General features: G+C 44.4%; 1 long non-coding RNA gene and 1 pseudogene across 2 annotated transcripts; both read left to right on the forward strand.

Moving 5' to 3' along the window:
• Positions 1–6833: 6833 nt before the first annotated feature.
• On the forward strand, positions 6834–10268 carry LOC147639487 (receptor-like protein kinase THESEUS 1 pseudogene; annotated as a pseudogene). Its single transcript, XR_015264955.1, has one exon. The product of XR_015264955.1 is annotated as a receptor-like protein kinase THESEUS 1 pseudogene (transcript).
• A 146-nt stretch (positions 10269–10414) lies between these two features.
• On the forward strand, positions 10415–12842 carry LOC147639488 (uncharacterized). The gene is made up of 2 exons (XR_015264956.1): positions 10415–12630; positions 12729–12842. It is a non-coding gene; the product is annotated as an uncharacterized LOC147639488 (long non-coding RNA).
• The last annotated feature ends 310 nt before the right edge of the window (positions 12843–13152 follow it).

Consider the following 13152-nt stretch of genomic DNA (forward strand, 5'->3'; position numbering starts at 1 on the left):
AAATTACAAAAAAAACGCTAATAAAATGAGTAGTGGTGGAGAGAGAATAGTCACCCCCCTTACGGTCGCCTCTGCGCGATTGTCGTCGACTATCGATTTGTGTTGCGTTGCGAGCCGCTACAAGCGTCGCTACTCCGGGATGCTCCGATCCGAGAGAAAGGTGCCTGCAACTCACGAAAAAAATTAATCTCCTCGGGATCCTGTGCATGAACAACCTAGGATTATCCCTTTACCTCCGAGATTATCCCTCCACTGCCGGGAGAGAGGTGTTCGTTTGGTTTTTTTTAATAAAATAAAATAAAAATGAAAAATTAAAAAAATAAAAAATTGGCTGGCCGCCGGCTTCTGCTGGCTTTGGTGGCCGCCTATGGGCTGCTGGCCGCCCTGCCGCGCTAGCCTGGCTGGCCGCCGGCAGCACTAGGCAGGCCTCCCACTGGGATGAGGCAACGCCCCCGCTTGGACCATCAGCTGGCGAGTCATGGGCCGATTTAGAGCTAGCATGTTCAATTTCTGCAGAGCATCTAGAGAATCTCCATTATGTTGCCCGATCTGGTCAACCAGCTGCGGGATCTCCCTCAGAGTCGGGGGCTAGCGAGGGGTCAAGATCCTCTCTATGCCCAAGCTCTTGTTCTGCGCACTGCGTCTATCATTTGGCGCATGACCGGGCACGTGCTGTGCCCGTCGTCCAGCCACTTCTCGATGCTGGAGCGGTAAGGTGACGGGGTCTCACATAAGCTCTAGATAACAGTCGACCTTCAGCTGACGCGTAGCTCCAGTCGCCTCACTCTCTTCACATCCATTCTCTGTCTACACCAGACGACCTCTCTCTCTACACCAGACGAAAACCTTTTTTTTTGTAGACAAGCTCCAAAGCAAAAACAACGACATTGCTTACCTGCAATGGAGCGATTTGGTGTGTGCGATGGGGAGAGAGAGAGAGAGAGAGAGAGAGAGAGAGAGAGAGTTCTTCCTTCCGGTTCTGGCCGCCTCCCTCCACACAGTCCCTTGTGGAGATAAGGATAAGAGTTTTTTGAATGGTTGAAAACCATTGAGTGGGCTCCGGCGGTCCCGGGTCACCCAATCGAAACTCAATGGTTGAAAACCATTGAGTGGGCTCTGGCGGTCCCGGGTTACCCAATCGACACTCACGCTCTGATACCAGTGTTAGATTATTGTAACACCATTAAGTGCGTTACCACAGGAGGGGACGGCCTCTAGCTCACCACCTAGCCATAGAGGAAGAATGAGGATTGCCCCTCATCCCCCAGGCTATATAGTGTGTGGTCTGTCGTCCACACCAGCCTGGCCGCCCATGACTCCGCATGGGCGTCCTCTCCCACTAAACCCCAGATGGCCACGAAAACACTCGCACCTTTGAGCTCATCAAGTAGAGCAACAATCCTAGGTATTGGGTACCTATTGTTGATCATGATCTTGTTGAGATCCCTATAGGCAATGCACATTCGAAAAGATCCATCCTTCTTCTTCACTAACAAGATGGGTGAAGCAAATGGTGATTGACCAGACTCAATCCATCCCATTTCTATGAGTTCCTTAACTTGTTCCGCCACCTCATCCCTCTCTACTTTGGAAGGACGTCACTGGTTTTGCATTGGGCTCAAGGTCCACACCATGGTCAAGATCTCTCCTCACACTGGCAAGCATTTAGGCATGTCAAATACATCCTTGTACTCTTCAAGAAGCTTTTTCATGCCATCATGATTCACTGTTTTGCCCTCGTTTTGATCATTAGTGCAAAGCTGTAATGCATATATATAGCTCTCTTTCTTGACCTCATGCTTGAGTTGAGTGGCATTGATCAATGCAATCTTCTGTGCAATATTCCCATACAAGGTGACAACGCTTTCCATGTGAATAAAGCTCATATTTTCATCACAACCGGCCCAAGTGCAAGCCAATCACAACCCAACACCAGCAAGCCAAATCACAACCTAACACCACATCAACCGGTCCCAACTCAAGCACTCTCAAATCTACCATCATGCAAGTGTAGTCCTTTGAGAGCATAAGCTTTGCATTCAGGCAAACCATATTACATTCCAAACGATCACCATTAGCCAATAACACTTGTGACACCCAAGATAGACTAATGGGTTGCATTCTCAACTTTTACAAGGACTTTTGATTCACAAAACTATGCATGCATCCACAATCAACAAGTATATGTGCCACTATTCCATTAATGCTCCCCTTTTGAGATGCATAGTTTTGTCACTTTTGCATCCCACAAATGCTTCATAGGATAAGGCACATAATGTGACATCGTCATTTGAAGGTTTCAAACCGCACATAGTTGGATATCCAGCATCATAAAGTGGTTTTTCATTGTGTTTCACCTAGATCAAAAGGAAACTCACCCCTAGACTCATAGCAATCATCAAAGATTTCGGCATCTTCCCCCACATCTTCATGATTGGCTTCAGTGAGGATCAATCTCAACGACATTTTCTTTGACTTGCAAACCTTGAAGTGCTCCTTCTTCCACTTCTCACCACATTTATAGCATAGGCCCTTACTCTTTAAGTCATTAATCTTGTGTTCCTTGAGTACCGTGCTCTTATTGACCATATTTGAAGGTTTGTGATCACTATTATTTGACTTTTGGGTAGTGCCACCAAATCTAAATTTCCTTTGTCACCCTTACCATACACCGTAGGGTACTTAGGAATAGGAGTATTTGCATGAAACCCACTTGATGACTTTCCCAAGAGAGTAGATGATGGATCTCCTTTGATTGAGGCTTTGGGAATATAGTAGTATACTTGTCCTCATAAATCTCGGCTAACATCATAGCTTCATTCAAGCTTGAGTCTCATTGAGCTTTGACATCAACCCCCTTATGTTCCTTCATAGCCCTTTGACAAACTTCATCATCGTAGTTGTTTCATTGATGCCTTCCACCTCTAAAGATAGCTTCAAAAATTGTTATGGGTACTCTCTCACACTCTTATATAGTTGTTCCACGTCATACCAGTTAGCAAGTAGATTCTCCTTTTGAAGCTTTGAGGTGAATGTGTCACGCATTTCCTCCTTGAAGGTATCCCATGAAGTGATCACATAGTTGTTGGTGCTAAGATATCGCCACCTTTTTTTTCACATGTAGCCCTTGCAATTTGCAATACCAAAAGTTTGTCGGTGTAGGTAGTTGTCAATGATGAGCTTTGTGCTTGTCGATCTCCTAGCCAAGCCTTCCCACCTTCTTACCGGGTTGTTTCACTTCAAGGCAAGAGTTGGGGCCATTTCTTCACCACCGAGTACCTAATCCCCTTTCGTACCACTTTACCAAAGCACTCACTGTACAAAAGGCTCAAGGCACAATCCTCTTGGCCACTACACCTAGTGCCAAAGGTACCCTCCTCCCATAGTAGATTCTATGTTAGAAACACAACGATGATCTTAGCTACAATCCTTGTCAACAAGAAAAAAGAACCATAAAGTATTCCAGATTAAAATTACTTACGATTTTTAGAGAATAGAAAGAGAGTGGGGTGGATATGAAATTCTAGAGATGACTAGGGGGGAGAGAGAGAGGATTCTAGTGGATCAAACGGATTTAGAAACGAACACCATTTGGGCTTCCAAAAGCTTACCTGCAATTCTAATGAGAAGAAGCCTAAGCTCACCTTTTTAAGCCTCTTCACACAGGGGGAGGGGGGTCTCTTGGAGAGGGTGTGGCTGCCAAGTCATATCTTTCATTCATTTCATGCAAACCACAAGTTTTCAGGGCTAAAGTCCACTTTTGAATTTCATGCATGCACTTTATCTCTTTCAAATGGGCTAAAGTCCACTTTTGAATTTCATGCATGCACTTTATCCCTTTTAAATGGGCTAAAGTCCACTTTTGAATTTCATGCATGCACTTTATCCATGTTAAACTAGTATAGAGTGTATGATTTTGCATGAGCCTTAAATCACACACCACCAAGTAAATACCAAGGGTAATTTTATTAATACCCACCAACCAAAATCCACCTAGATTTAGTTAAACCAACGTTTTCTGAACTTAGGGAATTTAACCCTTTACCTTATAAAAAGTTAATGTGCACGCACACACAATAGACCTTATTAATTAATTAATTAATTTTTTTATGGGAACGCTTACAATTTTAGCCTCAATGATTTTAATTAAATATTGGCACTAACCTAATTAATTTTTATTTTCTATTTTAATAAAAATGTGCCATTTTTCCCTTGACCAAATTAAATGTAAGTGTGCATACGTGGGTTTTTCTCATTATTTGAAGCATATGAATCGTGTTAATTAAACTCAAAATATATTTTTTCTAATCTATTTATGAGATTTTCTCAAAGAATTTACACATTTACAATATTTTACACACTCAATTTAATTTGTTACTAGTAAGAGGATCTTACAAAACCTCCTAAGGAGTGAAAAAGTGGCCTAGCCCATTATTAGCATGCATCATCCACTACCATATAAATGAACACACCATTGTTGACAAACTTATCAAAGGATCACCATAGGTTGACGAAGTCGTGGTATGGGTCATGACCATTTAGCTCTTATAAACTACTTCCACGTCACTATGTGAAAAATAAATGCATTCATCTTTGTGAGGCTATTCTGTTGCTTAACATTCATCTTCATTAGTGGAAATCCTAATTTCTTAAATGATAATCACCACTATGGACATCATTGACATGGTGTTCTCCACATTAGCATTTTCCTTTACTAAATAGCTTATAGCCTTTGTGATTGTACATGGTCAACTGGAGCCATATGAAATGAATCTAAGTCTAAGTTTGTGTGATGTTTATTAAGGGCATCTTAGACTCACAATAAGTGATGTGTGTAAGGGTATGGCTTCATAGGTTCTCCATTTATTTTTGTCATGTTCTACCACGCGTGTTGTAAGGATGCCCCCAATCGGTGGAGGTGGCTAAGGTTTAGGACTCATGCACTAGGGCGGTCCATTTGATTCATGAACTCGAGACGTAGGCCGTATCATGCATTATCACCACCAAGTGTTAAAAGTGTGGTGATGGATGTTGCGCATTACAGGGGGGCATGCATATTTAAATGGTTGTATTTGTGGGTTGGTTTATTTAGACAAATGATATTTGTGATAAAAGGGTGAAGAAGGATCTAGAATGAGTCAAATGTTGTGGATGAGTATGAATACATGTGAACATGTGTAGAAATGGCACATGGGTGGCTAGGTGTCTTAATAAGTGGTCAATGTGGTTGGTGGGATCAAGAGAGCTCCATTGGGAACTATAAAATGGTGCAGTTGATGGTCATTGTTTTATGAGAGTTATTTTAATAAATTAATTGGTTTGATGACCTAGTCTCTATTTTCTATTATTGAGTTCATCATTATTTAATTACTTCAATTATTATGGAGTTTATCCTTTATTTTGACCTACCTAGGTCTCCATTTTCAACACATACCCTAAGACCATTCTAATTACTGTAATGTTCCTTACATGTTCTCTTATTGAATCCTATACCCTAGATCATTATGCTACCTACAAGATACCATACCCTTCAATCGTACATCATGCTACACAAAAAACCCATTCCAACATCAATGGTTATTAGTGTGCAAAATTAATCATATTTCTAAACTGTATGCTCCATTGAAGAATATCCCCATCATATTTGCCACCCCATGCTCTAGACCACTAAATCCTACCATGCAACTATCTTCTATCATAGCCCTATGCATGTTAACACATGCACTCCTATATCCAATCACATGGGGACGAAGAGAAGTCACAAACTACCACCTGGATTGTCTATTTCTTTAGTAGTATTATATTAAATTTATTGTCACGAGGATTCTCTCCATTTCTTTACTATTAATAGCATGGTTTTTGTTATTTTTATGTTTAAAAAGGTAAGCTTTTTTTTTAAACCGACTATGACTAATTTGTTTTGTTTTTTGAGCTGAGGTCAGTGATGACGAGCAAGCTCGTTCTGAGACTCGAATAGTGAAACGCTTTTGGGTAGACAATTTTTTGATAGAACACTACAATATTATAATACCTAGACATGCTTGCTTATATTTTTTGAATAGGTTAATAAAATGGTAATAAGACTGTGTGTGTGAGAGAGAAAAAATTGAAAGGAAGCCTTAACTATTTACTATTATGTTGGCTAGCAAAAATTTTAAAAACTAGATCTCCATAAACTCCATGCCCCCCCCCCTCTCTCTCTCTCTCTCTCTCTCTATATATATATATATATATATATATATATATATATATATATATATATATATGCACACATAAAGGCAATGCCACACATAGATTTTCTCGTGTTACTTTGACACTTGAATGATATTGATATCAAAGAATGATACTCCAACCGTTCAGAATGGGCACTATTTTCGAGAAACTACCTGAATCCTTCTCACATGGGTTGAAGAGGAGAGGATAACTTTGAATATGCATTTTCTTCATACTTTTATCCAAATATAACTACTTTTAGTGCTTTTGGAAAAGTTTATTTCTCAGCTCTTGGCATTTTGAGAAAATTGCTCTAGGTTAAAGCGAACCTATTCCTCTTGAACCCTCGAGAAAGAAGGGGAACCCCTCTCTTGAAAAACTTACCATGGATGGGGTGGGTCTCCTAGTGTTAGTAAAAAACCGAGCTTTATTTTAGTTTTCATCGATTGAAAAGAAGAGGAGCTTATTTCAGTTGCTTTTAAAATACTAGCTATGGTTTTTGAGAAATTTAGTGATAATGTGTCTATTTTTTGAAAGAAAAACGGTACCATGTACAGATCTCTTCTTTTCCTGTTGAAGAACTTATCGAGGATCACCATACTTATCGAGGATCACCATAGATGGACGGAATCGTTGGGTGGGTCGTGACCACCCGCTCACTCAGGCCTAATAAAATACTTGCAAGTTCCATGGTCCACCTAGATTCCTACCTTGTGAACAACGCTTGTGAACAACGACAGCAAGGGTCTTTCTGTGGTGATGCTTGGTCGTCGTTGAGGCTTGTTCAATTGGGCAATTCGCGTTTGCTTGGCTTCTGCAAGTAATTCGGCAGTTGTATAGCGCGTGCGCGCGCGCACGCGCACACACACACAGAGAGAGGATTGATTTGGTCCTGAGAGAAAGAAAGAGAGGGGGAGAGAGGATTGATTTGGTCGGTGAGGGTGTGTGTGTGAGAGAGAGAGAGAGAGAGAGAGGATTGATTTGGTCCGTTAGCGAGACAGAGAGAGAGAGGGGAGGGGGCGGGGAAACGGAAGATTGATTTTGTCCCTTATGCACAGAGAGAGAGAGAGGCGCTGCCTATAAAGTTAGGCACCTTCTGGCTGTTTGTAGCTTCAAAATTGCTTGCCTTTTTGCAAGACAGAGAGAAGCCATGAAGATGCCTCTGTCTTGGAAGATGAGCTTCTTATGCTGCCTCATGTGGGCAGCCGACAGGGTGCACTTGCAGCAAGTTTACAACCCACAATTCAATTACTTGCTGAACTGCGGCGCTCAAGGCAACATCACCTTCGAAAACCGTCAATGGGTGAGTGACAACACCTCTCACTTCCTATCATCATCATTATCCTCCATCTCAGCCTCCTACAATGCAAGCATCCCATCCTACCTCTCCCCGCTCCTCTCTACTGCCCGCTTCTTCTCATCACCAGCTAGCTACTCTTTCCCCATCACCCCTGGCCGGTATTGGGTCCGCTTGTACTTCTACCCTTTCCCTTATCAGCAATTCAACCCATCATCAGCTGTCTTCTCTGTCACTGCAGCATCTTATACCCTCCTCTTCGACACCAATCTGGTGGAAGTAATCCAGTCCAGCACTGACAACACAGGATACCTCTTCAAAGAGTATTCCATCAACGCGACAGCCACTTCTTTGGTGATCACATTCATCCCCAACATCGCTGCCAGCTCATACGCACTTGTGAATGCCATAGAAGTGGTTTCCATGCCCTCTAATCTCATCAGTGATGACACAAGTCCCTTGGGAGTTAATTCTCCCATGGCCATAGGTGTGCCATACATGGCACTGGAGACTATGCACAGAGTGAATGTAGGAGGTCCTGTGGTGACCCCTGTGAATGATACCCAAGGCCTCTTCAGGACATGGCTGTCAAATGAAACCTTCCTCTCTCTCCCTCCTGTAGGAGTAGAAAGTATCAGCACATCAGTAGCTGCCATCAAGTACCCCACCTCCTCGTCAATGTTATTTGCACCTCCCATCGTGTACAGCACCGCCCTACAGATGAACTTTTCACAAACAGCTAATCCTGAGGGCTTGAACCTCTCATGGGTCCTCCCCATCCATGCAGATTACCAGTATGTTGTCCGACTCCACTTCTGTGAACTTGTCTATGCAACTGGAGGAAAGAGGGTCTTTAATGTCTACCTGCAAAATCAGACGGCATATGCAGATCTAGACCTTGGGCTTCAATTTTCACAAGATCAAGCTTCCTACAGGGACTTCTCTTTCCAGGCTCAAGGAGATAGCAGCCTTTGGATTCAGGCAGGGCCTCCACCCAATTCCAGCAATGTGTTTTTCAACAAAGCAATTCTCAATGGCATCGAGGTATGGAAGCTGAATAACTCACATGAAAGCCTGGATGGATTGGGGGCTAGTGAAGTGGCACCATCACATTCAGCCTCTAAGTCCATGTTGGGGCCTATACTTGGTGCTGCTGTAGGCGGAATGGTGGTCCTGGGGCTGCTGTTGATAGTGGTCTTCTTAATCTGCAAGAGGAGACCAAAGGCAGCAAAAAAGGATAGTTCACCATGGGTGCCCCTTCCCATGCATGGTGTAAACCCTGAGAGCTCGACAAGCAAGGCATCGACAGGGTCTCACAAAAGCGGTACAGGCAGTTGCGTATCGTCAGCAGCATCGAGCTTGAGTCGATATTTTACTTTTGCTGACCTACTAGATGCCACACACGACTTTGATGAGTCTCTCATACTTGGAGTTGGTGGTTTTGGGAAGGTGTACCTTGGGGAGCTTGATGATGGCACAAAGGTGGCAGTGAAGCGAGGCAATCAGAGATCCCAACAAGGTATCACAGAGTTTCAGACAGAGATTGAGATGCTCTCCAAGATGCGGCATCGCCACCTTGTATCTTTGATAGGACATTGTGAAGAGCATAAAGAGATGATCTTGGTGTATGAGTATATGGCCAATGGAACTCTGCGCAGCCACCTATATGGATCTAATCTTCCTCCATTGTCGTGGAGGCAAAGGTTAGAAATCTGCATTGGAGCTGCAAGGGGAATTCATTACCTTCATACTGGGGCAGCTCAGAGTGTCATCCACCGGGATGTGAAGACCACTAACATTCTTCTTGATGAGAAGTTTGTGGCTAAAGTTGCAGATTTCGGCTTGTCCAAGACTGGGCCCACCCTTGATCAGACGCATGTAAGCACTGCAGTCAAGGGAAGTTTTGGATACTTGGACCCCGAATACTTCCGGAGGCAGCAGCTGACAGAGAAGTCGGATGTCTACTCGCTGGGTGTAGTGCTATTGGAGGTTCTGTGTGCTCGCCCAGCCATCAATCCTGCCCTTCCAAGGGAGCAAGTGAACATTGCAGAATGGGCAATGCACTGGAAAAGTATGGGAATGTTGGAACGGATCATCGATCCGCATCTGGTCGGCACAATCAGTTTGCAATCCCTGACCAAATTTGCAGAAACAGCCGAGAAATGTATAGCAGATGAGGGCATCAACAGGCCGGCAATTGGAGATGTTCTTTGGAATCTAGAATATGCCCTTCAGCTGCAAGAGACATCTATGGCAAACACTATTGATGATGACAGCATAAATAAGGCTCCACAGATTCCTCTCTTGTGTCCTGTCCATGAGCAATGGGAAGAGAGTGCAGTTGAAGGCCACAGCATAGTACAGAGTGAGGAGGACTTGGAGGATGTTACAGGGAGTGCGTTGTTTTCACAATTAGTCAATCCTCAGGGAAGATAGGCAAGGTGAACTTTGAATGATGTCAAAAACGATGCATCACTAAGAGGACAAGATGGAAGCTGTAGGCCCTGCTCAGGGGTTGTTCTTGTTTGGAGGACATGCCAAGTTTGATCCTACTTATATGATGATACTCTCTAAGGAATTGTGTACATATTTATGTATGATGTCTGATTCCTTGCCATGTCAGGATAGTCAACTGTGGTTTGTAAGATGCTAAAGCGCAAGAGTAATACTAAGCTGTCTTTCAGACTGAGATATAGATCACATAGATTCTGGGCTGTAAGTGAATAGAATCAATAGGCATTTAAGAGGATTTTGGCTTGCTCCCTACTCCAAGTTGGTCGTACTGTGTGGCACATCCACGTCAATTGAGCATTCACGCATGAGGGGAGAGGAGGTGAGGGGAGGGGACGGGAGCTGGACATGTCAGGTGCAGTGTGTTGCGTTGCCGTGCAGCAGTGGTTGTAAAGAAGAATTATGACCCACTTAAGACAGCTTGATGCTAGCGTTTGAGGGGAGGGAGTGTTTCCCTTCGAGGGTATCTTTTAGATGTCGACGATTACCAAGTGCACTTTCTCTCTCCTTTTTCAGAATCTTTAAGAGGGTGGAGGCACAGGATCGACTGGGCACGGGACTCAGAGGGCGGATGGCCGTTGGTCTTCGGAAGTTGTAAACTCGGCCACGTTTGTAAACTTGGCCAAGTTTGAAAACACGGCCAACTTGGAATGGCGGTGCCACCTGGCAAGCATGGGTGACATGTGTGGCGCGGGTTTGACAGGGTGGGGATGCGCGCGAAATTTGGCCGTCAATCTTCGAAAATTTTGGCTGTCGACCTTCGAAAATTGTAAACTCGGCCATGTTTGCAAACTCGGCCATGTTTGAAAACTCAGCCATGTTTGAAAACTTGGCCAGCCTGGAATGGTGGCGCCACCTGGCAAGCATAGGTGACACGTGTGGCGCAGGGTTGACGGGGCGGGGATGTGCGCGAAATTTGGCCATCAATCTTCGAAAATTGTAAACTCGGCCATGTTGGAAAACTCGGCCAGCCTGGAATGGCGGTGCCACCTGGCAAGCATGGGTGACGTGTGGCGCAGGGTTGACGGGGCGGGGATGCATGCGAAATTTGGCCGTTGATCTTCAAAAATTGTAAACTCGGCCGAGTTTTGAAAACTCGGCCACGTTTGTAAACTCGGTCGAGTTTGAAAACTCAGCCAACCTGGAATGGCGGCGCCACCTGGCTTGACAAGCATGGGTGACACGTGTGGCGTGGGGAAGCCAGCCAGAATCGCGCGATCGACGACACTTGGATTTGCCCAGTTCTACTGCACATTGTTGAGGAATTTGGGTTCAAGAATCACGAAGCAGGGGATGCTTTCTGGTTGTGGATTGAGGACGAAAGCCGGGTTTGCTCTGAGAATCCAAAGCTTCCCAGATTCAGGATCGTGAGCTCTGAGTTTGTTTTATTTGGGCATCTGGGCAACATATCCAGAGCGTTAACCAGGCATGGCTTGATTGACCAGTAAGGAATGCAATTTTCGCCAGTTTTTTCAAACGTGTCCTATTTGCCTGTTTAGCGAGCAATGCTGAAGGGTTTTATTGCATTAAATTCACCTAGATGCTGTTAAATGCTGCTTAGTGCTGTTGAATGCTGCAGTTAAACCTTGTAACATGCTACTAAATAACATTGTTAAATGTTGCTGCGCCTGGGGGGTAGGCTTGATCCAGGATAGCCCCAAGAACACGACAACAAACCTGCAAAGCAATTTGCAGAAAACCTTAGCCCCTCCTATAGATTGAGAAAGCAAGGCAAGAAACCGAAGATGCATGCTCAGTTCAGCCATGCAAAAGAATTGCCATTGAAGGAGGGGAGGGAAGAGAAGTCCACACATGCACACGCAGTGCCATCTAAGGAGGGTTCCGCTCCTGTTGAAAGAAGCCCTAGGAAAGCATGTGCATCCCCCCCAAGCCCAAATGTAGTGCAAGGCAAGGAACCCTCGGCTCCGCCGACCTTGAACAAAAGGCCTAAGAAGAGGCTCATTTCCATGGGCGCATGATGCCGGCAATGATGCGGGCCTAAGCACTCATCCTCATGGCGTGGTGGGTGGATAGGAAAATCACCTCTCATGTTTAGAAGTGCCCTTAGAACCTCAAAATCCGGCAAACCATGAAGCTCAGTCTCAAGGCAACAAGGGCAAAAAAGGGGATGTGTTGCTATATGTGGAGGTATACTTGCCGGACAGAAGGCTTGTACGCCAATGTCGGGCATCCTTGACATGTCCAAAGAGGTTCACTTTTGAGCACAAAAGGACTCACATGATGGACCACCTTAAAGATCATGGATTGCATGTGTATATCCCTTTGCAAAAGATAGGTCGGCCTCCTAAGGGCAAGGATCAAGCAAACGGGAGGATGCTCCCAAATCTTGATAGTGAGGCTTGGCATAAGCAAGCCATCCATCAATTTGGTGATAGAGAGGAAATTTGCGTGCAACTGACATATCAAAGCAAGGCACCACACGAGAGCAGCACTCCTTTGGGAAGACGGGTGGCCATAAGGTTGGAAGCATGACAAAAGCAGACTTCATCGCCGATTACATGAAGACGGTGACAGTTAGATACATGTTTAAAAAGGCACACCGTTTAGACCGCATACAGAGGCGTGTCGATGAGGGTTATGAAAAACATGTAAGTCACCTTGTCTCTTGTTGCTCTTCATTTGAGCCTAATTGAGGGCTCTTAAGTATTTGTGAAGATAAAACATGGCATTCACTTTCTTTGTGTAGAGTCGAACTCGGAGACTGCTGCCTTGGGTCCAGCTTGTCATGAAAGAAATTGAGGAAGAAGAGTTCGAGGATGCTGATTCTCACCGCACATAGGACCATGCACCATTGCAGAAGGAAGATGTGAAAGAGGATGAGGCTCTTCATTGCATGGTAGCTTTGAATGTTGGGCATGCCAGTGAGGTATGCACATGCATGGCATACTTTCATCCTTGCATCTTGTAATGATGGGGAAGAGATTGGTATATTCTCGTTTTTTTTTCCGGGAAAAAGATCCTTCAATTAGTGAGAAAAACAGCCACAAAGGGCTAAGTACAACCACGAAGGGCTAAATACAAACTCGCCTCATATAAGGGCGGGAAACAAGTGATCATAAGGGGGAGAGATGCTTCTCCTCCGGCTGGCTGCTCTATGAGGAGAAGGCTAA

This window comes from Cibotium barometz, chromosome 4 (assembly GCF_041138505.1).
Source record: "Cibotium barometz isolate CiBa-2024 chromosome 4, ASM4113850v1, whole genome shotgun sequence".
Classification (NCBI taxonomy): Eukaryota; Viridiplantae; Streptophyta; class Polypodiopsida; order Cyatheales; family Cibotiaceae; genus Cibotium; species Cibotium barometz.